At 36.7% G+C, this 27,804-nt stretch overlaps 1 long non-coding RNA gene across 1 annotated transcript in view; it reads left to right on the forward strand.

Annotated features, from left to right (window-relative positions):
- Positions 1-26,107, forward strand: part of LOC141580789 (uncharacterized) — a 185,635-nt gene extending 159,528 nt beyond the window's left edge. The window contains exon 3 of the long non-coding RNA XR_012513112.1: positions 25,024-26,107. This is a non-coding gene — a long non-coding RNA (uncharacterized LOC141580789). The remainder of the gene's footprint in view (positions 1-25,023) is intronic.
- The last annotated feature ends 1,697 nt before the right edge of the window (positions 26,108-27,804 follow it).

A 27,804-nucleotide genomic window follows, 5' to 3' on the forward strand; every position in this document is an offset into this window, starting at 1 on the left:
TCTGAAAATATTTTCTTTAATGATTAAAAACATTGTAAGTTTTTCCTTAGCGATTGATCAAGGGCTTACTTTATGCACCTTAATTAATAAGAATCAGCTTCAGATTTATGCTACTTCTAGTGAGCTGTAAGAACGTTACTCCTACATAGCTCTATTCCTGCCCTCCTTTTTTGTGATATTATTGTTATATATATTTATAAATGTTACAGATCTAACAATGCATTGTTAAAATTATTACTTTCTGTAATTTTATGACCATAAGGAAGATAAAAGAAGAAATGTAAACAAGGAAATACTTGTAGTTTTGTTACTGTTGTTATATTAACTTTTAAAAATATCATTTCTGTTTCTTTACATCTGTACTTGTGGATTCAAGTCATCATCTGGAATTATTTGCTTAGCTCAAGTCACATCTGTTACTGGCAAATATATTACATTTCTATGTATTATAGGCTCAGTACATTATATATATATATATATATATATATATATATATATATATATATAGTTTAATACAATTGTTTTCTCAACTAAGAGAGAAAAGAGAAAGAAATATGCATTCATGCCCTTTTTTATAATAATTTACATAATTACCTTTACTGATGTTCTTACACACATTCTTTCTCTCTCTCTCTCTCTCTCTGGGGGTGTGTGTGTGTATTTGAATTACTATTTGGGGTTGCCTGCTTTTAACATGAAGACTTTTAGTATTTCTTGTAAGATAGGTCAGCTAGGTAAAAATTCTGTCAGTTTTTGTTTTGGAGAAATGTCTTTCCTTCACTTTCATATTTGAAGGTTAGCCATACTAAATATGGAAATCATGGTTGGCTTTTGTTTTTTTAATGGCATTTGAAATATTTTATCCCACTGCCTTTTAGTCTTCATTGTTTTTGACAAAAAGTTAGGTGCTAATCTTAATGGAGTTCCCTTGTAAATAAGTCATTTTTCTCCCACTGTTTGTAAGATTTTGTCCTTAATTTTTTAAACTGGCCTTTTTATTATGACATGTCTTTTTAATGAATTAATGTTTATCCTTTTTAGAGTTTATTGATTTTTTTCACAAATGAGGAAGGTCTTTTTCTTAAAATATGTGTAACTTATAGCTATTATTTTATTGAATATATATATATTTTATGGAATATATCTCCAATATTTTATTTTATTGAATATATATATATATATATAATTATATTTATGTCTTCTTTCTCTGTCTTCTCTCTTCTCATATTCCCAACATGTATTTTTGCTCTGATTGATGTTTCACATTTCTCTGAGACTCTGCTCATTTTTCTTTATTATTGTCCTCTCTGTTCTTTGGATTTAATAGTTTATTGCTCTATTTTCAAGTTTGCTAATTCTTTCTTATACCAATTCAAATCAACTGTATGCTCTATAGTAAATTATTTATTTCAATTTCTGTACTTTTTTAGCTCTAGAATTTCCATTTGGTTCTTTATTATAATTTTAATTTCTTTATTGATATATTGCATTTGACACAACACTGTTGTCTTACCTTCTTTTACTTCTCTAACCATATTTTTAAATTTCTTTGAATATATTTCTAATGGCTACTTTGAAGTATTTTCCTGTTAAATCTGACATCTGTACAAGCTTATGGACAGTTTCTGTTGCTTACTTTTATTCTTGAGTGTATGGGTCATGCTTTCTTAAATTGGACATTTTAGATAATATACCAATTCTAGGTACTAGACTCCCCTTCCTGGACTTGTCATTGTTATTTGTCCTTTTTTGTTGTTGTTATTGTTGTTCAGTTACTATCTGTATAATTTTAATTTTAGTGGAGTCTGTTTTACTCCAAAGAAAAAGCCTCTGATGGTCCTCCTCAGGAGGTGACAACCTTGGGTATGTCCACAGTTGCCCTGGAATTACGGTGTTTCGGCAGAGCTGTCTCTTTTGCTCTCACTTTTCCTAACCTATTTGTTAAGCTCCATTAATTCTCTGCCAAATGCCCTATTGTGTTCAGCAATGCTTTTGAGGCATAAATTGTTCTGTAGGCTAATCTAATCAAATCTACAGTCCTTCAAAGAAATAGCTTCCAAGGTTAGTCTTTGATATTTTTTGAATAACAGTTAAACTTCTGAATGTCTCCTTCCTTGGTTCTCTTTAACAAATGAATCTGGCTACAGTTTAGCCTACATCTTCAGTGAATCCGCCAATTTCTTCCCATTATATTTCATCTTTTATCTATATTTATGGTTATATATTATTACCTCCACTGTTTTTGATAGTTCCCCCAGGCTTGAACTTCTCCGTATTATGTTGCAAATTAAATCAGCTTCTTTACAGAAAAGATTAGGAGCTATTTGTGTCATGGCCTGCTTCTCACCCCATGCAAAATTGTTGAGCCTCGGCTTTGGAATTAGGGTTAAGGACAAAGGCATATTTCTCTCTGAATGACATGCTTATGTTCAGAAATGAATACTAGATGAGGGGATGGCTGTAATCTCAGATCCTCTTGGCCTGCTTTTCCTGGCACACACCTGCCACCCTATGAACCATGGTAAAGGTGATTAGGGTCCCAGTATTCTAGACAATGTTATTCCCAAGGCATAACCTCCAGTTTATGAATTGGGGGTGGGCAGAAGGGAAGCCCCCAAATTTGGCCACACCCATAACTTAGCCTCAGCAATAGATAAATGGTGGCAGGATGAAAAATGCTGACATTCTGTTCCTTCTTAGAAGTTATCCTCCCAACTTGAAGTTGGTGAGAGAAAGAGCCCTGTGTTTCTGACTGTACTCATGTGAAATAGAGTCTCTACCTCACTGAGTGTGGGGCAGGAGATTGGAGTCTTAGTTCAAATACCACAGACTCTCAACTTTCTTACTGAATTTTAGTAGATTTTCTTGAATAGATATTTCTTTATTTGCTGTATGCCCTTGGAACCATTTCTAGAGACTTTAAATGGTTGTTTTATTAAATTTTCACTAGATTCTCTGTGGAGATTGCCTGCAGAACTTCTCATGCTGCCATGCTAGAAGTTAATCTCTTCTCCATTCTCTCATAATATCAGTTTTTCCATTTTACTGAATCATTTTTATCAGTATACATAGTAACTTTTTTTCTCACATTAAAAAAAGATACAGTAAAACTTTTGAATTCACTTTTCAGCTATTACCACTGTTTTCTTTTTCACATAAACAGTTTCATAAAACAAACCTATGCATACTTACCTCTAATTCTTCTCCCATCTTTCTTTTGAACACATTGCTGTAGTATGACAGATCCCTGACCAGATTACTTGAAGGTTTATGTCTCTAGGTTGGGCAGTGAGCCAAGGCCATAGTCCCTAGCCAAAGACCAGGTATCCCTGAGAACTCAAACATACCAGAAGGTATCTGAGGACCTACCTAGGAAAACAGTCTTATCATACGTACACAGCAGGCAAAGAGCCAGAAAATTAGCTTAAAAACAGGTTAGAGAGAAGAGGCAGGGAGGATCTCTAGATCTGTTCTGCTGCCACTGCCTTGTATATAAGTCCTAATAAACTCATCTACTCAACCAACTGTCTTGTCCCAGTCACTCTTTGGTCTTTCAGTTTGGGGAAAGGTTTTTAAAATGTGATTCCAGGTTGTTCTCATTACAATTGTTATGAGGATTTTGTCTCCCCTCCCATTCCCTTCTTCACTGTTTTGAACAAAGCCCTCAGTGATGGCCATGTTGTTATATTTAATGATTAATCATTAGTGTCACCTTAATTGACTCTTGTGAAGCACTCTCTTTACTTGTATTCAGTATTCCACACCACATCCCCCATCTTAGCCTTGACTGCTGATTCTTTCCCATCTCCTTAACCTCTAAATATTGATTGGCTCAAAGCTCAGTTCTTGGACTTTTTCCCTTTTTTTCTGTATACTCATTCTTTGGTTATCTAATTTAGTCTCATAGCTTTAAATATTAACTAAGTCTAATGACTCTTAAATTTATATCTTCAGCCTGGACCTGTCTTCTGAATACCAGGCTAATATATACAACTACCTTCTTTAAATCTCTACCTGGATGTTGTAGTAAGCTTTCTTATTATTTTCATTACTATTACTGCCACCATTATTGTCATTGTCATCATCATTATCATAATTGGTTCTCTCCATAAGAGAAAATTATACCACTTAATCACTTTGATAATAGTTCTAACCTCATGACTTCTTTGGCCAATTAAATGTGACATGTGCCGTTTAAGTAGGTTTTAAGATGCAATATGTGAATTCTCATATCTTTTTTACAACCACCACTGTGATTAGGAACATTCAGGTTAGAGAGGCTGACCATAAGCTTTGGTCCCAAAAAGAAGAAAGCAGAAGCAGGGTTGTATCCAATTCTATAACATATATGTAACTTGAGTAGTATGTAAACTACACTGTTGTAAATGATAGAAAATTTTAGGTCAATTGTTACTCGGTGTACAGTTATCAACAACTTAACACGTCCCAAAGAGAATGACTCCCTCTCATATGTGATTCTTAGTTATTGTCACTCAAGTAAGGATGATTTATCCCTCCATTTTCTCATGATCCTTGACTCATTCCTTTCTGGAACATTATAAAAGATTTCACTGTCTCATCATTCAAACTATAACAATAATCACTTCATTTTTCATTATAGCCCAAGCCACCATTTTCAATTGGTCCAATTACCTCAACAGACTCCTTTCTGAGTAGTCTCTCTGCTTCCACCCTCACCTAATTAGTCTTTCTTCAACTCAGTAAGCCACCATCATCTTAAGATATAAGAGAGATCATGTCACTCATGTGATCAATACTCTCTGTTGGTTTTCTTCCTCACCAGGAGAAAGCAAAACAAAACAAAACAAAACAAACCCAAGGTCCAACCAATAATCAGTAAGTCCCATTCACCGCCCTTCACTTTCTGACCTCCTCTCCTAATACTCTCCCTGTTAGTCATTGCTTGTCAGTTAAACGGGCCTCCTCACAGTAATTGAACGTAACAGACATCCTTCTACACCAGGGCCTTTGCATTTTATTCTTTCTTCTACTTAGAATGCTCTTTCCCTCAATATATGTTTACTCTCTCACTACTGATGCAAATCTTTCTCACCTGTCTATCCAAAGTCTAAAATTTCTCCTTCCCTCATTTTTTTTCTATTCCTGGTTCCTGTTTTGCATTCTGCCAGAGTACTATCTACTATCTAACATAATACAGATTTACTTCTTTAGCGTAGTTATTGTTTATTTCCCTCACTAGAATACGTACCACAAGAGGGCAAACATTTTTGGAGATGTTTGGAAATCTAAAAAACATTTTGTTTATTAGATTCAGTATCAAAAAGAATGCTTTGCATGTTATAGATACTACATAAACATTGAGTGATAATTAACTATCATGACAGTTGTATCATGTGATTCTAGAAAATGAACCTACTTCTCATAACCATAATTTGGAATGTTCCTAGAGTTCATTTTATGAGTGGAGTTGTTCTATTTAAGTAGGTAATGCTGTATCAGACATCTGCTGAGAATTTTCCTTTCCTTCTTTTTCCTCCTCTTGTAGCCACACCTCCTTTATTTTTCTTATTTCTGCTGTACATACTTTTTATTTAACATCTGTTTTTAGAATGTCATTTACAGAAAATTTTTCTACCTCCTGTTGAATTACACATTCAAAACTTTGGGAAGGCTTCTTTTCATTTCTCCCTGAACCCTTTAAGAACAATTCCATCTTTCCAGGAACTCTAGAAAATAGAGCTTTTAATATCATATTTTCACCTTCTTTTGTAACTTATTTCTCTATTCATCTGTATTTATAGAAATAATAACAAGCTATTTAGGCTTATATATCTTTAAAGATTCTTACCTAGAACTTCAGTGATCATGAATCCTATTTTTTCTGATATATGGCATGATTTTTAAAAGACATCAGAAATTGGCAGGTTAGGTGGACTATATAAATTGCCAAAATCTTGGTCATATTTTAGGTTTATTTTCTAAAAATGGTGATTGCAATTAGCTAGATCAATAGAAAGTTACTAGCTCTCATTATAGGATTTAATGTAGTTTAATCAGATTACTTTCCTTGTAAAAGCTGGCACAGTGGGGCAAGGAAAGAGAATAAGATTTTGATTCGTGGAAAGAAAGAAGGGTAAACTTTGATTATACTGTCTAACTTGAGGAGAATGGCTGGGTTGAACCCTTGTAATTAGGGCCTTGAGTTGGACTGACCACTGGGTTGTACAGGTGTCTGGGCTCTTGGAGCACACAGGATGTCAACTGTGAGAAGAAAACTGATCTGAAAGGGAAGAAGAACCAAAAAGAAATTCTGTTAACTACAGAGTTCTAGCAACAGTCATCACTGCTCTGTGCATTCTCTTAGAAACAGACATTTCTACAAAACCCAAAGGGTGGTTGGATAGATAGGGTTAAATTATTTAATTATAATCTTTTGCATGTCATGCAGTATACACATTCATGCAGGGATTGGGTGATTTTGCCTATGGCATCTTCACAAATGGTGAAATAATAGGCAGTAAAATGACAAACTTTAAGATCTTTCTTTGTCACATTTGTTGCATTATCACATCTGTTGTTTTTTCCCCCCAAACAGTGAGATGATCAATTATTCATGACAGAATGATAGCAGTTTCATAATAATCTCACTTGTGGGTGAAATCACCATGTCCACGTAGGTATCCACAGAATCTGTATTACCAGAGGAATAAGTCACTATTAGCACTCACCTGCTCTGGGCACTTCTCTTCATCTTATTTGTTTAGGCTCTAAAAAAATTACTGCAGAAGAATTCTGCAATTGCCACTAATGCAGAGTACAGCACTAGACACTATGCAATGCCTAATGAATGACCTCATTACTATCTTTCAGTAAATAAATATAATGAATATTGAGAGAAGCTGAAACTGGAAATACCTGTAATTCTTTTTATTTTTAAAAGAGGGTGTAAGCAGGCCAGGTGAGGTGGCTCATGTGTGTAATCCAAGCACTTTGGGAGGCCAAGGTGGGCAGATCACCTGAGGTCAGGAGTTTGAAATCAGCCTAGCCAACATGGAGAAACTCCGTCTCTACTAAAAATACAAAATTAGCCAGTCATGGTGGCTCATGCCTGTAATCCTAGCTACTCCAGAAGCTGAGGCAGGAGAATCCCTTGAACCCAGGAGGCAGAGGTTGTGGTGAGCCAAGATTGCATCATTACACTCCAGCCTGGGCAACAAGATCCAAACTCCATCTAAAAAAAAAAAAAAAAAAAAAAAAAAAGTATAGGTGTAAATGTCATTTAATTGTCTATTCTTGATTGGTAGGCCAGGGATGTGGTAGGGCTAAGGAAAAGGTTGGAAGCTAACTGAAGTTCACAGTTGATAGATGTCTAGTGAACTAATGGAAATGAAGCTGGTTTAAGGGAAGCCAATGAGGTCTGGTGGAGTTCAGGGTAATTTTTCAGGGATCAGCAGAATCATCCTCACTGCTAAATTAAATTAAGGTCAGAAACAACACTGGTGATGAGGAATAAGAAGCATTACTGTATTCCAAGGGAATAAGCTTGAGGTATTTTAAAATTTCTGGGTTGTGTTTATGTTTGCCTTATTAGACATCCATTCTCCCAGCTCCAAAATTGACTATAGTAATTGCTTAAACCGCTTTTCCCTGTTTTTTATTTTTTTAATTGATCTTGTGCTTAAATTTACAGTAGTGTTAACAAATGTTTGAAATCAACATCAAAGCTTGGAAGCTAAATTTCTCTTTTTCTTTTTCTAATACACCATGGATTTATTTCTGGGATTCCTGGTACTAGAATTTTTCAGTGCATTGGGGAAGTGCCAGCTTCAGGTAAAATGTAATGCTGATAAAACTGTTTTGATTTCTGAGTCCTCCGTTTTTACATTATTTCTGTATCTATTCATTAAATGTATCTTGGGAACCCAGAAGCCCCAGATTCTATTTCCACAATCAACACTTGTTCTCAGACACTTTTCTTTAACTAAGATATATTAATATATTTATATAATTTCAAGATTATAAGGTATCATAAGATCATTTTATGATGGTCACAGAAAACTACATAAAGAATTACTTTTCTTCCCAGGGGCTTTTGTATTTAAATACTTAAATAATTAAACTGTCATAACGAAATTTTAACTTCATGAAACTTGGGAGGGGTGTGTTTCATGTCACCCCCTGAAGCCTTTTCAATAATACTATGTAGGAAATCATCCTCATTTACAGGCAGAATTGATGAAGGTTTTGAATTATACAAACAGTCTCAATTTTTTTTAATAGACTAATCACATCCTCTGTTTCTGGATTTTGTATTTTGCTAATGTAAGTAGTTTTTCCAGGGATTCTTCTTTTCTGAACTTTAGAAGATGTTTTCATACTGTTTCTTATCCTGCAACATCTAATAAACCCAGTAATACCTTAAAGAGTGTTTGTTTCCAGGAGCACAAACAAAGAGATGTTATATGAGATATCAATTTCAGTTCATTCACATGGAATGATTGAGCGATTTGTTGGAATAGAGTGTTGAGGCATAGATAATAGAAAAAGAGGTGGTTAACGATAGAAAGGACAAATCATGTTTTTTTTTTTTTAATACCTTATCATGGGATGATTATGTTCTGTAAGGGTAAAAATGTGAACAACTCTAAATTTAGCTTCTTATTGAGAAGAACCTTGAAGGCTTACTTACTCATTTCGTCTTTAATAAAATGAAATACTTTGAACACTAAAGTAGAAACTAAAGTTTAGAAAAACATGGAATGAGCTTTATAGCTGATTCATATCATCTACTGCACCTAATGTGAGTCAAATAATATCATCATCATCGTCATACAACCTGATTAGTTTGGAGGGATATGTTCAAATTTTATGGTTTAGTAAGGTCATTTAAATAATTTCAAATACTCTTTTAATTCTTTCTGGTAACATTGGATAATAATGAATTTAAAAGTTTGAAATGAGACCTAGTATTTGATAGCACAACAGGGCAACAATAACCAATGATAATTTAATTGTACATTTAAAAATAACCAGAAGAACATAATTGTATTGTGTGCAACACAAAGGATAAATGCTTTAAGGGATGAATACCCCATTTGCCATGATGTGATTATTGTGCATTGCATGCGTGTATCAAAGTAGCTCATGTACCCCACAAATACATATACCTACTATGTACCCAAAAAATTAAAAATTAAAAAATAAAGTTTACAGTCACAGATGATGTGAAATGATGCAAATGTATCCCTGAGAGTGTATTAACAGGTGGGACTATTAACTTTAGATAAATGGTTGGGGGAAGAGAGAACTCTATACCTCATATGAAACTCTCCTGGGGTGTTTGGAGTCTGGGAACAAAAGCCAAAGTTAGATTAAATAAGGATCATAAATGATTCAAAATTAAATGAGAAAGAGAGTTAATTGCCCTAGTCACACATTTCAATCTGAAGTTTCCTTAAGCAAAAATAGTTTTCCATTAAATTTTGGTATTTTAATAGATTAGTGTTGAAATAAAATTGAAGAGGAAGATAAACTCATTTGTAGATTAATTTTTCAAACAATACAGCCAAGATATCCGTGCTCATTCAGATGTGTCTGACTTGCAAATAGAAATGTACAAAGTGATAATTATAGTGTCCATTCAGAATCCTTCACAAATTTCAGTGAAATCTATAAAATTATCAATTAAAGTATAGAATTAATTTTATCTTTTAGATCTACAATACAATTATCAAGTGCTCTACTAAAGGAGAGTAGAATTGCAGGAAGAATGAGTTCTAGTAACTATAAAGAGAAATATAGTGAAATTAAGGATTAGGCTACTAAGGAAGATTATATCTGGAGAAAATGTTTTAAAAAAATTTGAAACAGAATTTTGGAGATACATATAGGTTTATTGAGATTTCTTCCACTCTAAAAATTCTATAATCACTAATGTTTAAGAAAGAGATTATTCTGAAAAATGTGTCATAGAATAACATTATGATCATATGTAGGAATTAAAATTTAATATGCAATATGTCCATTTCTTCACAATCGAGTCTCATAATCCTAATGAGTTTAATAAGCAGGAACACATTTGCATATTTTACAAATAAATAAACTTTCCAAGTTAGATAATTTTAACCATGTGAGTGACAGAACCAAGGTAAGCCCCGGTATGATAGAATTACCGCTGGTGGAAGATGTATGCCAGGGTGATTTCTAATATTCTACACTGGCATAGCCTTATATTGATGTGTGTAATTCCAGCTTTGATGAAAGCAACAGTGACAATTCCATATGGGCTGCATCCAGATTTCCTGGAGCCTGACTAAACTGTTAACTCTTCTACAAAACGGATCAGAGTCTATTTCTAACAAGTCTGGCATTTCTCCTATTAGGTGGCTGATGCTGAAAGCAAAACAATATTTAAGAATCCTCTGTCAAGTTTGTGTGGAAACAATAAAGTCAAGGCATTGGTATGGTTCCTTTTTGTGTCATCATTTTGGGCCAGAAAACAACTCCTCTTCTCCCTTGACTCTCCCTTCATGCCTGCTGACGGGGCATTGAGAGCTAACAGTGTGAAAAAGCTGCAAACTGCAGAGGGAGGCTGCTCCCACACACCTCATTAGGCCTTTAACACATTTGACTTTGTCTTTCCTTAGCACAGTGCATATTATAATTAGAAGCAGTCGGGTACTTCCTATTTTTCTCTGAAAGGTGTAATTGGGTAACCAAGGAGCTGTCACTTTCTGGACATTGCCAGCTTTGCCATCTGCCTTTGGAGCATCAATTTACTGGCTATTTCTTTAAGAGGTTGTGAGTCATGGAATGTTCCATTTTAGAAGAGCTCACCGGTTCTTTTGTTTAATCTCTTATTTTACAGATGAGAAAATTGAGGCCAGGAAGATTAAATGTCTTACACATGGACACATGGTTACTGGATTTATTTCAAGTTGCCTGGTTTAAAGATTAACTATCTTTACACAATACCAATCTTTTATATATCCATGATCCTTTTATTTCTCCAAAGCTGGCAACTTCATGAGTCTAACAGGTTAAATTGGCTCATTTTACATTTGGATATGATGTGGAACATTTAGGTATAAAATACAAGACAAATGGCGGGGGGAACCAGGCTATTACGGAAAAGCTCCAGGCTGTAGCTTCAAGAAATTGTTTGCTCCTCATTGTTCACCATAATTTTACAATATTGCTCTGTAACTATCATAGGTGAGAGGAAATGGGGCAAAAGAATTGGACAGAACAGGCCAATTCTAGTCTAGACTGTCATCATCTTGAATGTTACTCTTCTATAAGACTGTGGTAGAGCAATGGAAATAAATGTGGACTGAGAAAAAGGAGTCTGAAGTCTTGCTATATGACTAACTGGCCGTATATATTTGTTGAACAAGACATTTAGCTTACTGATTATTGATTGCCATTATGTAGTATCTCAGCAAATTTTAGGGTTTGTGTATAGCTTAGGCTCTAAGCAACAGGCAAATAGCCAAGTACTGTGAACTTCATGTGATTTTTTAAAAATTGATTTTTACCTAAAATAGAATTCATTATTTATAAAAAACAAGAGCTAAGCTTTAGTAACACCGAGTTGTAGGATTGTCTTTGAAGGTCCGTACCTCTGTGTTTTAAATCACACCACTGCCATCATTCTTCTTCCATCCTCTTCCTGTACACTTGTCAGGCTCATAATTCTGCCTCATTCTTCCACATAAGCCTGACATCTTGCGAGTCTTTGTCCTCCTTCTTCATGACAATTAATAGGGAGGTTTAGAGGCTCCTTATTGCAAAATTCTAGATATAATGAAATATTGGCCCTCCTCTGGATGGGCAAGGTTAGAATCCAGAGTAAAGATAAAGGTCCAAAATCTATGCATTTAATTCTCTCTCTCCATTGACAATTTGTAGCCAGTGTAAAAAGAAAGAATCTGGGTAAGAGATAAACCTGGACATCTGAGAATGTTTGTCAGCCAGTGAGAGAGTAATATGACCTCAAGCTTCCTATTCTTACCTGTCTCCTGCCTGGGGCATGCATCTCTAATATATCCAGAATTCCAGAAATATAGAATTTCTGAACTTACAGGAGCCCTGACTAGAAAATGAAGTTATTTTGAGCTCAATTTCCTGCTTTGAGAGGTTTCAAGGGTAACTGTAAAATATTACTATTACTTTGACATATATTTTTTAATAACTTCAAAGCTCTTTGTAGCTCTTGTCCTACACTTTAATACATTCTATAGTCTCCTGTCATATCAAACTTCTTAAAGTGAAACTTTATCTTATCATTTCATTTCCTTGATATCTTCAATGACTCTGTTGTCAATTACAATAAATCTGAAGTTCAAGACTCTCTATAACCTTTCTAAGCAGACTCATCTCCCGCTACTATACTCTGCTATATAAGTATCCCTCAGACCAGTCCACTCCAATTTTGTGGAATAAGTAGCCAATTTCCTCAGCTTTGCCTTTGCTCATATCCATGTTCATGTCTATTTGTTTACCACACTCTTCCACACTTGTTCACACTTGCTTATTGCATCTGCTCATAGAGCTGATCACAATTTAGAACAAAGCCTGACATGGTACCTTTCTCAGACCACTTCAGCCCCATCTTAACTCCCACTGCATCTCTATTTCCCAGGGACACAAGTCTCTATCGATTCAATAGTAAACATATTATAGACATGAAACAGCTATTGAATTGAAGCATTAATAATTATAATCTAATATAATGGCTAGTATTTATTAAAGACATCTATTTGTCAGGCACTGTGTGATATATCTCATTTAGTCTTTACAACAATTGTGCATTGTAAGTATAAAATAACCCATTCATGGAAATGGACTGTGAAGCTTAGAGAAATTAAATACATTGCCAGGATTATACAGCTAGTGACAGAGTTGAATGCTTATTGCCTGTCTGCCTCCAAAACCTGTGCTCTCCTGGTTCTGCTCCCTTGCCTCTAAGTAAATGACACTTAGGAGAATTTTAAAATTGTATTTCAAATATGTAAATTCCAAGTGTTTCTAAAACAATACACAACTGCGGGGAAAACATGTTTTTATTGACATTAAAGGAAACTCATGCCTACATTTGTGATAAATTCTAGAACTGTTAGCTTTTTGCTATAGTCTGTATTTGACAAGTCCTTCAGACCTTGCCAGTGTCTCTTTAATGATATCACTGTTTTTTTTTTTTTTTTTCTTCAGACGGAATCTCATTGTCTCTAATCACTGGTTTTACTTGTATGCATAGCTTCCAATCTTCAATTTTCGTAAATGTCATGTAGATATAAATGTAAGACTCAATTGCTCAGCCTGAGTTTTTGTGTCTTGATGGACAGTTAGGCGGGGGAGGCAGAGAATGCTTGGTGTTGGGTTTCGCCCTAATTTTGTGGGTATTTTGTGCAAATAAGAACTGAAGCATATTTTTGTTCTTATTTTTTTTTCACATATAAATATCTTCAGGGAAACTGGAAATGAAAAGAAAAACACTGAGCCCCACAGTTTCAAGTCAGAGACAAATTATCTCAAGGTAAAAAGCCTGGCCAGGTTGCATATAATTGAATTACAGCCTTTTTATGTAAGATTAGTATCAATGTTGACTAAAGGAACATTGTGATTTCAATACAAAAAGGCTCAAATTAGAAAAGTACATTGGCATTTTCTAAAAACCTACCATGAGGTATGGCCTTGTGCCCAGATGATGTAGGTATCATTGCACCTAGGCAGGGCTATAAAAGATTAACTGAGAGACAGTTTCCAGGCAAACAAGTTCCTCCATGTTCTGTTATACAGTATTAAAATTCAAATTGTACAGACTAAAGCATTTGATTTAAAGAAGTAGCCTCCTCCATCATTTATTCACTACTGTAGAACAAAACCTGGGAGAGGAGTAACACATGAAACATTTTGGAGTCATTATTATTCAGTGGCAGAGCTTCTATTGACAATTAATTGAATGTTGCAGGTAGGAAAAAGGCATTTCTCTCTCAGACATGGGCACTTGTGTTTAAATATTGGGGGCAAGGAGAAGGCAGACCTGTCTTGGGCATTCTGCCTGGGGTCATGGTAAGATGAGAGTTAGGGAAGTGCTCAGATGAGAAACCATACATCATTTAGTCCCCGCTTTTAGAAATTTGGCATTTTATATAGTTATCATCACCTATACCCCAGAATGAAGGCTGAGCTGACTAACTGGTTCCTCAGGGTCATTGTGTTAATCTAGATTTTTTCAAATTCCTACCTCTTTGAGCACAGAAATACAGCCATAGTGGTTTGAAACGGGCCAGCCTTATTGATATTTGATGCAATATCTCCTCTTCTTTTCAGAGGCTCTGGTCAGTTAAGAACTTAACTAATTGGTTGGAGACCATAAAGATACTCAGCAGGACAGTGGAGTTCTTATGATTAGTGTCACCACTTACTTCTCTCTTCCATAATTATTGTTTAGATGATAATTAAAAGTGAAATATAGTTCCAGGGAATAATGTCAAAATTGTTCTATTATTTTGTTTTGGTTGATAAAGATTTGTACACAGTGTATGCTTCCTATATTTGGAATACATTTTCCTTATTTATCAGATAATTTGTCGAGCACATAATCACTGCAGTTCTTTATATAGCAACATCAATAATTTATATTTTAAATTTATGGATTCCCAAGTCTGATTACTTTAGTCCCAGGTAATCTTGAAAAAAATAGAATGTATGAGTACTCAAAGGAGCTAAGATTTCATAAAATTTCTTTTAATGTACTCTTTGGCTTGCCCTTTTCATTTTTAAGAAAAAATGTTAAAACACCTATAAAAAGAAAAGTTACACTATGCATATCAGTTTCTAATTCTTGAAATTAATAGAAGGGATGCTGTGACTTTAGCAGCAACATATAACTGAGATTCAGAAGATCACAGCATGAAAAAACAAGCAATATAAGTTGTTATTGATAGCACTTCAGGAGCATTATTCAACAGCCTCACAGAGAGTCTTTAGAAGACATGAAAGTCAGATTCCACATTCATAGTCTGCATTTTAAACTTAGAAGAAACTGCAGACATCATGAGCCAACAAATTATTTTCAAATAAAGGAACTGAGCTCCAGGTACAGGAAGTGCTTTGCTCAAAGTCATGCCACAGAATTTAGCTATCTACACTTCCAGTTTTGGAATCAGCCTACAAATTCAGTAGCTGCTTAAAGATTCCTTTTGGTATATGATAAAATTATAACCAACTAGGAATAGAATAGGATTACTGGGATCTACAGAAAAGCAATATCCTCCATTGCTTTTCTGTAGACCATGGTAATCCTATGAATGTGTGAGCCATGTGAATTTTGGAAGCCAGCAGCAGAGACACTGGGAATCTCATTTTCCCTAAGAGATGGAGCTATCTGTACCAGCTTGGCTAAAGCCCTTGGCTGGGATGGACTCCTTAAGTGAGATGTTCCATTAGATTAAAACTAAGACGGGAGTAAAGAGTCTCATGGGCTATAAGACTTATAAATTAGGAACTCTGGCATGTTGGTTCAACCTTGAAATATACTAAGTGACCACAGGAAAACCACTTTTCCCTTCTGGCCCTCAGTTTCTTCATTCATAAACTGGAGATGATGTTCCCACTTCTATTTACTACACAGGATTGATAACCAAGATCAAATGTAAAAGTGGGTGTGACAGTGTATTAAATGTGTTTTAAAACATAGATAAATAGGAGTGACTATTCTTTAAATACCTTTACACCTCATCAGATCCTAATTCTTATTTGAACAAGATTGCCCCTTTTAGGTCTGTCAATTGTAAAGTACACTCAAGTGACCTGCTTTCTTTTTTTTACCTGCACTGTTACTTCCTGATTGACTTTAGACATCTCAGGAATATCCAATGGGTTCTCATTTATTGGGTTTCTTGGTTCTATTCTCAGCTTTGTAAGAGGAAGTGTGTGCTCTGCGGAAAGCCATGTCAATTTTTAGACCCTTTCGGTATTGCCTAAAGCTTCAGAGAACCAACCTGTCTAAGGCTTATATCTCTTCTGTGTGTGGCCAACACCTGGTGACTGATCAATGTAGGAGTATAAAAAGGTGTGGCTAGCTCAGACGACAGGGAACAACTCTGAAGGGGCAGAAGTTTCACATCACTCCATGGGGTTAGTCAAGACTGTCAGCAGACTTGCAGTGTAGCTTGATTTTTTTTTCTTCCTGTCCAATTTTCTTCCCCTTCCTTCTACAGGCATTGGTACCAAGCTAATTATCTAATAAACATTTTGCATGCTAAAGACTATGTCAGTATCTGGTTCTCAGGTAACTCAACCTAAAACTTCCATGTTTTCTTACTATTCCCTCTTCAAGGAGAGAATCAGTCTGGGACATGCAGACCTGAGTAGCTCTATCTATCCAATAGAAAGACTGATAGCCAGGCCCAGCATTCCCATTCTACCTCTAATTCCTGTCTACATGCTATTGACTCTCCTTGTAACCTCAATCTCAGTTTTCCAACTTGGATGATAAGGTTAAATTCCATGATAAAAAGTAAATGCATTGTACCTAGCAGAGCTTAAGGGATCATGTTTGGTCTGTGATTTTTTTTTTGTTCATTGCAAAGCATAGGGATGTAATTAACTTTTAAAATTCATGCCAAAGAATGTCATTTACAATTGCCAAATGAGCCAGCAAAACCACAAACAAACAAACAAACAAACAAATGAAAACAGTGTCTAAATGCCTGCTGCCCCCGGTCCAGGCTCATGGGGGAAAATGTTATTTAGATAATGAAAACTATTGAGCCATTTCCCATTTAGTCAACCTATTCTCTACTTTCTTGAATTTCTGCCTGTATGATGATTAAATGGTCTTTGTTGTTTAGTCTCATTGTCTATACTTGAATTTGGCCTAAGAGGGTCTAATCCTGTAGCTCCTTGGTAACTTCTCAGACTTTAAATATCTTCTTCCCTATGTATGAAAGAAGATGGATTAAGATGGGATTCCTTGAGTAAAAATCCTGTCACATCATTTGTGTGTTTTTTAAATTTATTAAATTTTTTTGCCTATTAAGAGTGAGATGTTATGCTTGATACTGGTGAGTAGATGGTGGCTATGATCAAATCAGTCCCCGCCTTCGCTGTGCTTAGAGTCAAATAGAAGAGGCAGAAAAATAAATAGGAAGTTATAACTTAATGGAATATAACCTGGTAATGGAAAGGTCAGAGTGCTCTTGAAATTGGAGAAATAATACAAAGCAGGGCTTTGTAGGTCAGAGAAGCTTTCATTTATCCCAACTTTCTCTGTTTGAGTGCTCACTGAAATGTTAACTGTGTTTTTCTCTAAGTACTGGGAAAAGGCCTACTGGTCACACTCTCTCAGGATGTGGGGAATTATACACTCTAGGCAGGCCAACTCCCAAGGTACCTGGTGATATAGAGCAGGGCTGAATCTAACTTGGTTCTAGTGCCAAGGAAGGGGAACTTTGTCCAGTGCTTCAAGGAGATGACAATTCTGCATAGAAGGTGCTCAGGTCCTTGTATTTGGCTCCTCTGGCACCGAGTTTAACTAATTACCTGATTCCAAAGATAATGAGAGAAATTACCTGGCTATTTAATGGAACTCAGCTTTTTCTCCACAAATTCAAGCTATTGCTTATAAACTTTCACATTCTATTTCCTCTGTTTGGAGAAACTATGGTTTTATTGCACATATTTAAAAACTTCTGGGCCTTGTGCTCTAAGGGATCTAAAAGAAAAAAAGAGGGTTTCATTCCATAAAAGCGTGTAGTTTTTTTAAAGAAATAAAACATCGATTAAAAATGAAAATTTAAGCCAAAATTATATATTTTCGAAGATATATTTACAATATAACCAATAATTGTTATATTACTTATCTAATAATAATGACACTTAGTTGTAGTATGCTATAATGAAAAGCAGCAGCAAAGGCCAACCTGTCAGTCTAAGATTTTTTTTTTTTTTTTTTTTTTTTTTTTTGAGATGGAGTTTCACTCTTGTTACCCAGGCTGGAGTGCAATGGCGCGATCTCGGCTCACTGCAACCTCTGTCTCCTGGGTTCAGGCAATTCTCTTGTCTCAGCCTCCTGAGTAGCTGGGATTACAGGCATGAGCCACAATGCCCAGCTAATTTTTTGTATTTTTAATAGAGACGGGGTTTCACCATGTTGACCAGGATGGTCTTGGTCTCTTGACCTCGTGATCCACCCGCCTCGGCCTCCCAAAGTGCTGGGATTACAGGCTTGAGCCACCGTGCCCGGCTCAGTCTAAGATTCTTTCCCCCTCTCTTCCATTCTTTGTCTCACTGACTTCCACTCATTATCGGTTCATGTTCCACCTACTTCATGGAGCCTTCACTTTTTCCACTCCGTGATCTCTGCCTAAATGCTCTGGCTCTGTCCTACAGAGCCCTGTAATCATACCTGCAATCTTTTATGATAACTACATACATATATTTTGATCTTTCTTATTAACCTGTAAAGTCTAGGATTGTTCTTTTCCTGTGTGCAGAAAAGATTTATGGAACTCTTGTGTTTCCTGAATCTTGAAAGAATAGCACCCTATTTATCTGTCCTTGAGTAGGCGTATGATTTTGAGGGAGAATGTCTTCTGGGACTACCACAGTTAGTGATGTATTCAGCAGAAAAGAGGTGGCAATAAAAGGGCATTGGAGTTAGGCACTAGTATAGTCTCATTGTAAACTATCTTCTGGAAAGTTAGAAATGCTATGGAGATAGAATGAGTTTCTTCTAAATTAAAATAAAAAAGTTACACTTAATTTAAACATTAGTGCTTAAATATTGACCTAGACTCGAAACCATGAACACTCTATACTTTCATGATGGTAGGGGCAGGTGGTTAAAAAGACAGCCTCTAAGATACTTACTTCTATGTTTCACTGAGTCCTCTACCAGGTTTACTTGCCTATATTGCTTCAGGGAAGTGTATTATCATAATGTCCACAACTGGTCCAATTTCAAATGAATTCCAGAAGTTATAAAAACTTTAAAAAGCCAAAGCATCAATGGTTTTATGGAACATTGAGTAGAGATTAGCAAATGGAACTCCATATATGCTAAGGGACCCTGACGTTAGTCATTTTTCTAAGAGCAAATCAGAATTTAGGGTCATATATTCAAAACTGTACTTCTAGCCTAGCATGAAGTATCCTGAAAGGGTATTCTATGGTGAAGTACTTTTGGGAGCTTTGCCTACAATTTCCCCCTCTTGGAATATCATCGTGCGTTTTAGCTATTAAATGTTCTGCCAAGCTCTGCAGTAAAATAACCAGTTAAACTTTGTTTAACCTCTCTTTTTCTGAACTAATTTGATCTCAGAATCTTATAATTGTGTGTATTACCAATTATAATTTCATGGAACTAGACTTCTAAGAAACAGTTTGAAAAAGGTTGACCTGGGCTCTTTGTTCTGGTGCTCTTTAGCACAATGTTATGCCCATATCTAGAAGTCAGTATTTCTCCTCTCTCTAACCAATTTCTTCCTTATGATGTTTTAACAAAGATTTTTGTACAAGACAAGATAGAAACTGGCATGGTGTCCATTTTTAACTTTGTAATGTAGCTTCCAGAACATTTTCCTGAACTTTTTTCATGGATTAATAATTACAGAATAACAACCATTCTATTAATGATTTTTAAAAAAAGTGGAAAATAACCCTTGCTGTAAAGAAATGCCTAGTTTTGCCAGGCACTGTGGCTAAAGACTGTTATCCCAGTGACTAGGGAGGCTGAGGCAGGAGGATTGCTTGAGGCCAGGAGCTCAAGACCAGCCTGGACTTCATAGACCTCATCTCTAAAAATGTTAAAAATAAATACCGAAATATGTAGGCACACAGAAAACGAAAGTATTAACACCAACCAATACCCACCACAGGTATTAGAATTTCAAAGAAACAGCAACCGATAATTATGATAAGGATAAATGAAATTTTCTAGGAGACAAAATTGGAGCCAGGAGTTGAGACACTTAGAGGAATGAGCTGGGTAACACCAAATAAATTCCTCCGAACTAAGTTCTAAACGAATCCCTGTTCAAGTAATAAATGACGATTCTAATTAGGCTTAAGTTTACTGCCATGTAGGTTAGGAAGGAACACACAGACAATATTACACATAAGTATTTAAGGCTCTCTCATGCCTCCTGTGTTTCTCAGAGACATCGCCTCCACTGACATTCAGTGGTTTCAGCATCCCGCAGGAGTGAGAGTTCTCCCAGATTGGAGAAGCCCAGTGCTTCAGGCTCTCTGCACTTTTTTTTTTTTTTTTTAAATTCTGGCAAGGCCATGTCAGTGGGCAAGAGTTTTGTTCTTACCACGTAGGGATTCATTAGTAGACCACAGCTATGAGATTTCGTGTTCTATTTCTGTCAACATCACTGGGTTAGCAGTGGGTAGGGCCATGGCCTCTCACAGAGTTGATGGAGAGTATTTAAAACAAAAATAAAAATTAAAAAACTGACAAAATTAGGAAACCAAAAGAGAGCTTTTATGAGATGAAGTTCTTATTCTTTCAGGGACTTGAATTGAAAATATACATGTATGTATGTTGGTATGGTACTTTATCTAAAACCCAGGAGAATGCTGCCTCTCCCAGTTTTTGAAGAGAGAAAAGGAAGTAGCTTGGGCTGCCCCAAAGCCTTAGACACAGTGATCACATCCCTGTTTCTATTTCCCAGATTCTTTTGCCAGGAGTCTGCTGGAGAAAATAAAGCGTTCCCATTAAATCTTTATAATTTAAGAAGGGATTTGGCATATTATCAAAGCCTTCATCAGTGGTTTTCTAAATGGTAGATGAGGTTATCCTTCTGCATGTTTTATAAAGTTATCTAGTTTGCATTAAATATGTATTGTGTATATTCTGTTATTTTACACCAACAACTTGATGGTGCCAGTAATTTTGCCTTCTTTCTCTGAGGTCCCATGCTCTGTCCCTCCCGCACAGTACACAGCTCCCTCTGGGTTCCAGGGAAAATTGGGCAGCACTACAATGAAAATGATGTGTTTCCCCAAGTCTCATTTTTAAGGCGCCTTTATCAGGTTTAATTAGACAGCTGCCATCTCTTGTGGCTTGCAGTGTATATTTAAGGAGAGAAACATGAGTCGTCCTCTGTGAAATGAAAAACAATGTCATCAACACTGTCTCTCCAATGCTCTGCTGGCTCTTTACCCGCAGCCTAGAAACACGTTTGAGCTCTTTCCAGGGCTCTGTGGAGAGTTTCTCAGTAAAGATGTGCAGATTGTGTTAGCTTTGATAGCAGTGTTTTTATAGGAAAATGGCTAAAATGGATTGAACATTTCAGGTAGGAAATGTCTGGGCACAAAAGGAGCAGACTGTTTTTTTCTGGAGCATAAGAGAAGCTTGACCCCAGAAAGGCAAAACTAAATGTATATTCTACTCTACATTCAATTCTGATCTTCAGCAGTCATCTAGTATGTCCCGAAGCAAAGTAGGCAGGTGTGCAGGTAGGGGAACAAGTGATAGGAGGGAGAAAGATGAAGTGAAAAATCCCTGTGACTGAGCATACCATGAAGTGCTATGGAAGATGGTGCCTCCTCCTACTCTCCTACTCATACTTAAGTGACTTACTATCCTGTTTCTTTGCCTTCTATTGCCTGTCCTTGATGTTAGCTGTTTCCAGAATTCCCTGGATAACAATGTTGAGGTGTGAGCAACACACTGTGGACCTACCAGATAATATGCTCATTCTAGACAGTTATCTAGAAGAGATGGCCCCTTTGACACCTTTGGTTTTTAAATTTGTTTGGCTATGATTCTGTGTCATTACAATTTCTGAAACAAACTTCAGCGAGACAAATACCTATTGTTAGTTTCCATTCTTCCAGCAATATAGGGGGAAAAAACATTGAAGACACTTCCAGGAATCTCTAATCTTCCCTAAAGAATGACTTGGTGATGTCTGAATCCCTCTAGTGTCCCTATGAAGCTGAGCAAATCTCTAGCTAATATTTTAGAAATTAGCTGGAAATTAGCTTTTCTTTCCTCGATTTTTTCATCATTTCACTCAGCATTGGCTTCCCTCCTCACCAATTTTCCTGATATCCTGGGCATCTATGGAGCCAGGAAGTGTCAATTAGGAGGTTTGTGACTATATTCCAGGCTTCGATGCTACCCAGGATCCAGACATTGAAGTGGTAAAATATGTGTAGCAAAAGATGAGAGCCTACAATGTATTTGGCTTAAGAAGGAATAATCAGAATGAAACAAGTAGAAATGAAGAATTGTTAAGAAGCATATGGGTAGCAATTTTGGTTGCTTCCAGTGTTCCAGTCGCTATGGCATATACTGCATATAAACATCTTACATAATCCTCAAAATCATCCTATGAGGACTTAAGTTACATATAATGACATGTAATCACAGGTTCAGTACACATTAGCACCTATTATTTCTACTAGCTGTTTGCTCTCCATGACATCAGTTCTATGAATTGACTGATTACTTTGTCAAACTATTTTGATCTCACATACTCAAGTAAGAAATCAGTTGTTTCTTCAAAAAGTAGGGATGATGTTTGCATCATTGGATTGTGAGGATAAAATGATATGATGATTCATGAAAATGGAACATAGCTGTTGTAATCTATAGGAATTGTTCAGTAGTTAATGCATTTTCTTCTTATGCTATCACTGATTAATTATAGAGTGTGATGTTAGTATGCAAATCACAATTGAAGACTGATGATTGTTGACAATTTCTGCTGTTCATTTGGCAAATATTTATTGAGAACCTTTAATTATCCTAAATGTTATGTGTAATAAAGAACTAAATAAATTCTCTTTCTACAAGTTGTTTATAATCTAGTAGATTAAATAAAGCATGAAGAGTTATTAGAGATTTTCCGAGATAAAACCTAAGTGGCAAAGAATGTAGAACTGAGGAGCCTTTCATTTCAAGAACAGATCTGATTTTTCTAACAAAACTTCCCCTAATGCATTATCTTTTTCTCCAAGTTTCCACTGTGTGTACCTGTATGCATGCGCATGAGTGTGCATACACATGTATTTTTAGGTGGAAGTACAAAAAAAAATGAAGTGTATTGAGGTATTTTGGAAAACTCTATAAATAGCTTCCTTGCATTGAGGGGAAGAGGGCCTTTTGGTCCTTTAATGATAGTAGGTTGTTACCTTCTGAGGTGTAGTTTGTGTCCTTGCACGTCTGGGTGGTCTGCTAGTATGGGCTGCTGACAGATGTAGTTGCCAAATTCAGCATTATTTGCGAAAACACCTATCCTCAATTCTTGTTGGCCTTGCAGATACTGTTGAATCACTGGCTCAATTTTTATATTTGTTTCTAGGTACACTTGCACTCTATTTCCCTGGGCAGACTTAATGGCAAGCCTATTGTCTCTCAATTCAACATCAGTGCCACATGGGAAGATACATTAACCTTGTAAATCCAAACTTATTGCCCCTTTTATGCCTGGCTATGCTGTGTCATCATCTTGAACTATTCTGGGGCTGATCTATTTTAGGGGATAGCTGCCTGCTGTGGAGGTTTCTTCCCAGAGTTCTAGATGGGGAGCCAGTCAAGAACTCCCTTGGCATTTCTGCTATCTAGTAATGCCCTTTCCTGCTTAGGCTCTGAATCACTTTGGTGGGGAGATTTGGACTCATATTTAATTAACTCCTTTTTCTCTCTACAAAATAGCAGACTGAAAGAGTAAATTTTCTTTTCTCTGTGTGTGACTCTTCTAACTCTAGTGCTCCAGAACTTCTGGACTAGCTTTCATGATGGAAAAAATGTTCCCTCTGTAGTATCAACAACCTGATGAGCTGAGATTCATCATGGTTCTTTAGGATCCACAGCATGATTTGCAGTAAATAGCTTTATGTAATAAAAATGCAGTATTTCCCCTACCCTAGAGATCTGTGGAACTTTGAACTTGAGAGAGATGATTTGGGATAGCTGGAAGAAATTTCTAAGCAGCAAAGCATTCAAGAAATGACCTGGCTGTTTCTAAAAGTGTATGCTCATATGTGTCAACAAAGAGATTATATGAAACTGGAACTATATTTAAAAGGGAAGCAGACAAAAAAGTTTGAAAACTTTTGTGGCTGGCCATGTAGTAGAAAAGAAAAGTCCATTTTCTAGGGAGAAATTCAAGCTGACTGAAGAAATCTGAAAAAGTAAAGAAGAGCCAACAGTTAATTGCCAAGACAATGGGGAAAATGTCTCCAGGGTATGTCAGAGAACTTTGCAGCAGCCTCACCCATCACAGGCCCACAAATCTAGGAGAGAAAAATGGTTTCATTGTTTCATGGGCTAGGCCTAGGGACCTGCTGCTCTGTACAGCCTCAGGACATGGTGCCCTGCATTCTAGACACTCAAGCTTCAGCTGTGGCTAAAAAGGACCAAAGTACACTTTGTAGCACTGCTTCAGAGCATACTAGCCCCAAACCTTGGTAGCTTCTATGTGTTGTTCAGTATTTGGGTGCACAGAAAGCAAGAGTTGAGATTTGAGAACCTATGCCTAGATTTCAGAAGATGTACAGAAACACCTGGATATCTGAGCAGAAGTCTTCTGCTAGGGTGGAGCCCTCATGGAAAACCTCTGCTAGGGCAATGTGGGGTTGGGTCCCTCATACAGAGTCCCCACTGGGACACTGCCTAGTGGAGCTGTGAAAAGAGGGCCACCCTCCTCCAGACCCCAGAATAGTAGATCCACTGATAGCTTGCACTATGAGCCTGGAAAAGCCACAGACACTCAATGCCAGCTTGTTAAACCAGCCACAAGGTCTTTACCCTATAGAAGCACAGGGGTATAGCTGCCTAAGGTGATGGGAACCTACCTCTTTTATCAGCATTCCCTGGATGTAAGACACAGAGTCAAAGGAGATTATTTTGGAGCTTTTGGATTTAATGTCTGCCTTCCTGAGTTTCAGACTTGCATGAGGCCTGCAGCCCCTTTGTTTTGGCTAATCTCTCCCCCATGGAACAGGAGCATTTACACAATGTCTATAACTCCATTGTATCTTGGAAGTAACTAACTTCTTTAAAACTTTTTACAGGCTTACAGGCAGAAGGGACTTGCCTTGTATCAGATGAGGCTTTGGACTTGGACTTTTGAGTTAATGCTGGAATGAGGTAAGACTTTGGGAGACTGTTGGAAAGGCATGATTGTGTTTCAAAGTGTGACAAGGATGAAATTAGGAGAGGCCAGGGTTGGAATGATCTATTTTGCCTCTGTGATCCCACCCAAATCTCATATTACATTGTCATTCCTAGTGTTGGGGGAGGGACCTGATGGGAGGTGATTGGATATGGGGATGAATTTCCCCCTTGCTGTTCTTATGATAGTGAGATTAAAAGGGTGTAGTACTTCCCCCCCCTCACATTTTCTCTCTCTTTCCTACCCCCATGTGAAGAAGATCCTTGCTTCCCCTTCACCTTCTGTCATAATTGGAAGTTTCCTGAGGCCTTTCAGCCATGCTTCCTTTCAAGCCTGCAGAACTCTGTGTCAATTAAATCTTTTTTATTTATAAATTACCCAGTCTCAGGTAGTTATTCATAGCAGTGTGAACATGGACTAATATCTAGAAGGAGAAAGAAGCAACCAAAAGTTACCTGTGGGAAAGGAGACAAAGGAGGCCAAGAACAAAACTAAGTTCAGGACTACATGGCAGCAACTCTACAGGTGTAGAGTTGGATTTGCATAATCAGTAGATTAGGTAGACTGACAATGAACTACTTCTGAAAGGACTTTAGGGAGAATGGTTCCTAGGGAAGCTGGAGGGCATAAACATGGACTCATGACCAGCCTAGGATAAGCCTGTTGCCAAGTCTGTTCATGGATCTCCACAATCTTCATTAGGAATAGATTATAGGACTTGAACATATTATGGCCATTTTAATAGCCATGCTTTTAAATGTTATTATACATTTCATTTCCGTTTCTTTTTTTAAGAAAGTGTACTTTTGCCGGGCTCGGTGGCTCAAGCCTGTAATCCCAGCACTTTGGGAGGCCAAGGCGGGTGGATCACGAGGTCAAGAGATCGAGACCATCCTGGTCAACATGGTGAAACCCTGTCTCTACTAAAAATACAAAAAAATTAGCTGGGCATGGTGGCACATGCCTGTAATCCCAGCTACTCAGGAGGCTGAGGCAGGAGAATTGCCTGAACCCAGGAGGCGGAGGTTGCAGTGAGCCGAGATCGCGCCATTGCACTCCAGCCTGGGTAACAAGAGCGAAACTCCGTCTCAAAAAAAAAAAAAAAAAAAAAGAAAGTGTACTTTTTCATTTATGATAGTAAATAATACAACAGATGTGACACAAAACAAACATAAGATTTAAAAGATGGTAAATAGGGGGCGCATTTGTACTATGCTTATTTTTGTTTCCATTTTAGTGCTCAATTACTGTAGCTTCTAGTAAATAAAATTATCAGTTGCTAACATTTAAATCAAACAGTTTAGTAAATGGAAGTTTTGCTTATTTGTGAGAGTTGTGTTTTTTAAAACTTAATCTTTTTCTTATTTTGCTTTAATTTCTGGGATACATGTACTGAAGGTCTAGGTTTGTTACATAGATAGACATGTGCCATGGTGATTTGCTGGGTCTATCAACCTGTCATCTAGGTTTTAAGGTCCACATGCATTAGGTATTTGTCCTAATGCTTTCTCTCCCTTGTCCGCCACCCACCAACAGGCCCTGGAGTGTAATACTCCCCCTCCCTGTGTCCATGTGTTTTCATTGTTCAAATCTCACTTATGAGAACATATGGTATTGGGTTTTCTCTTTCTGTGTTAGTTTGCTGAGGATGATGGCTTCCAGCTTCATCTATGTCCCTGCAAAGGACATGAACTCATTACATCTACATAGTATTCCGTAGTGTATATGTGTCACATTTCTTTATCCAGTCTATCATTGATAGACATTTGGGTTGGTTTCAAGTCTTTGCTGTTGCAAATAGTGCTGAAATAAATATATATGTGCATGTGTCTTTATAGTAGAATGATTTATAATCATTTGAGTATATACCCAGTAATGGAATTGCTGGGTCAAATGGTGTTTCTGGTTCTAGATTCTTGAGGAATTGCCACACTGTCTTCCACAATGGTTGAACTAATTTACACTACCACCAAAAGTGTAAAAATATTCCTTTTTCTCCGCATCCTCGCCAGCATCATTGTTTCCCAACTTTTTAATGATCACCATTCTAACTGGTGTGAGATGAGATGATATCTCATTGTGGTTTTGATTTGCATTCTTCTAATGACCAGTGATGACTGTTTTTCATATATTGTTGGCCACACAGATGTCTTCTTTTGAGAAGTGTCTGTTCATATCCTTTGCCCATTTTTGATGGGGTTTTTCTTGTAAATTTAAGTTCCTTGTAAATTCCAGACATTACACCTTTGTCAAATAGATAGAATGTAACATTTTTCTCACATTCTGAAGGTTGCCTGTTCACTTCTATGAAAGTTTCTTTTGCTGAGCAGAAACTTTTAGTTTAATTAAACCCCATTTGTCAATTTTGGCTTTTGTTACAATTGCTTTTGGTGTTTTAGTCATGAAGCCTTGTCCATGCCTATGTCCTGAATGGTACTACCTAGGTTTTCTTCTACGATTTTTATGGTTTTAGGTTTTATATTTTAGTTTTTAATCCACCTTGAGTGAATTTTTGTATAAGGTATAAGGAAGGGGTCCAGTTTCAGTTTTCTGCATATGGCTAGCTAGGTTTCGCAGCACCATTTATTAAATAAGTAATTCGTTCCCCATTGCTTGTTTTTGTCAGGTTTGTCAAAGATCAGATGGCTGTAAATGTGTGATGTTATTTCTGAGCTCTCTG

This window comes from Saimiri boliviensis, chromosome 13 (assembly GCF_048565385.1).
Source record: "Saimiri boliviensis isolate mSaiBol1 chromosome 13, mSaiBol1.pri, whole genome shotgun sequence".
Taxonomy (NCBI): domain Eukaryota; kingdom Metazoa; phylum Chordata; class Mammalia; order Primates; family Cebidae; genus Saimiri; species Saimiri boliviensis.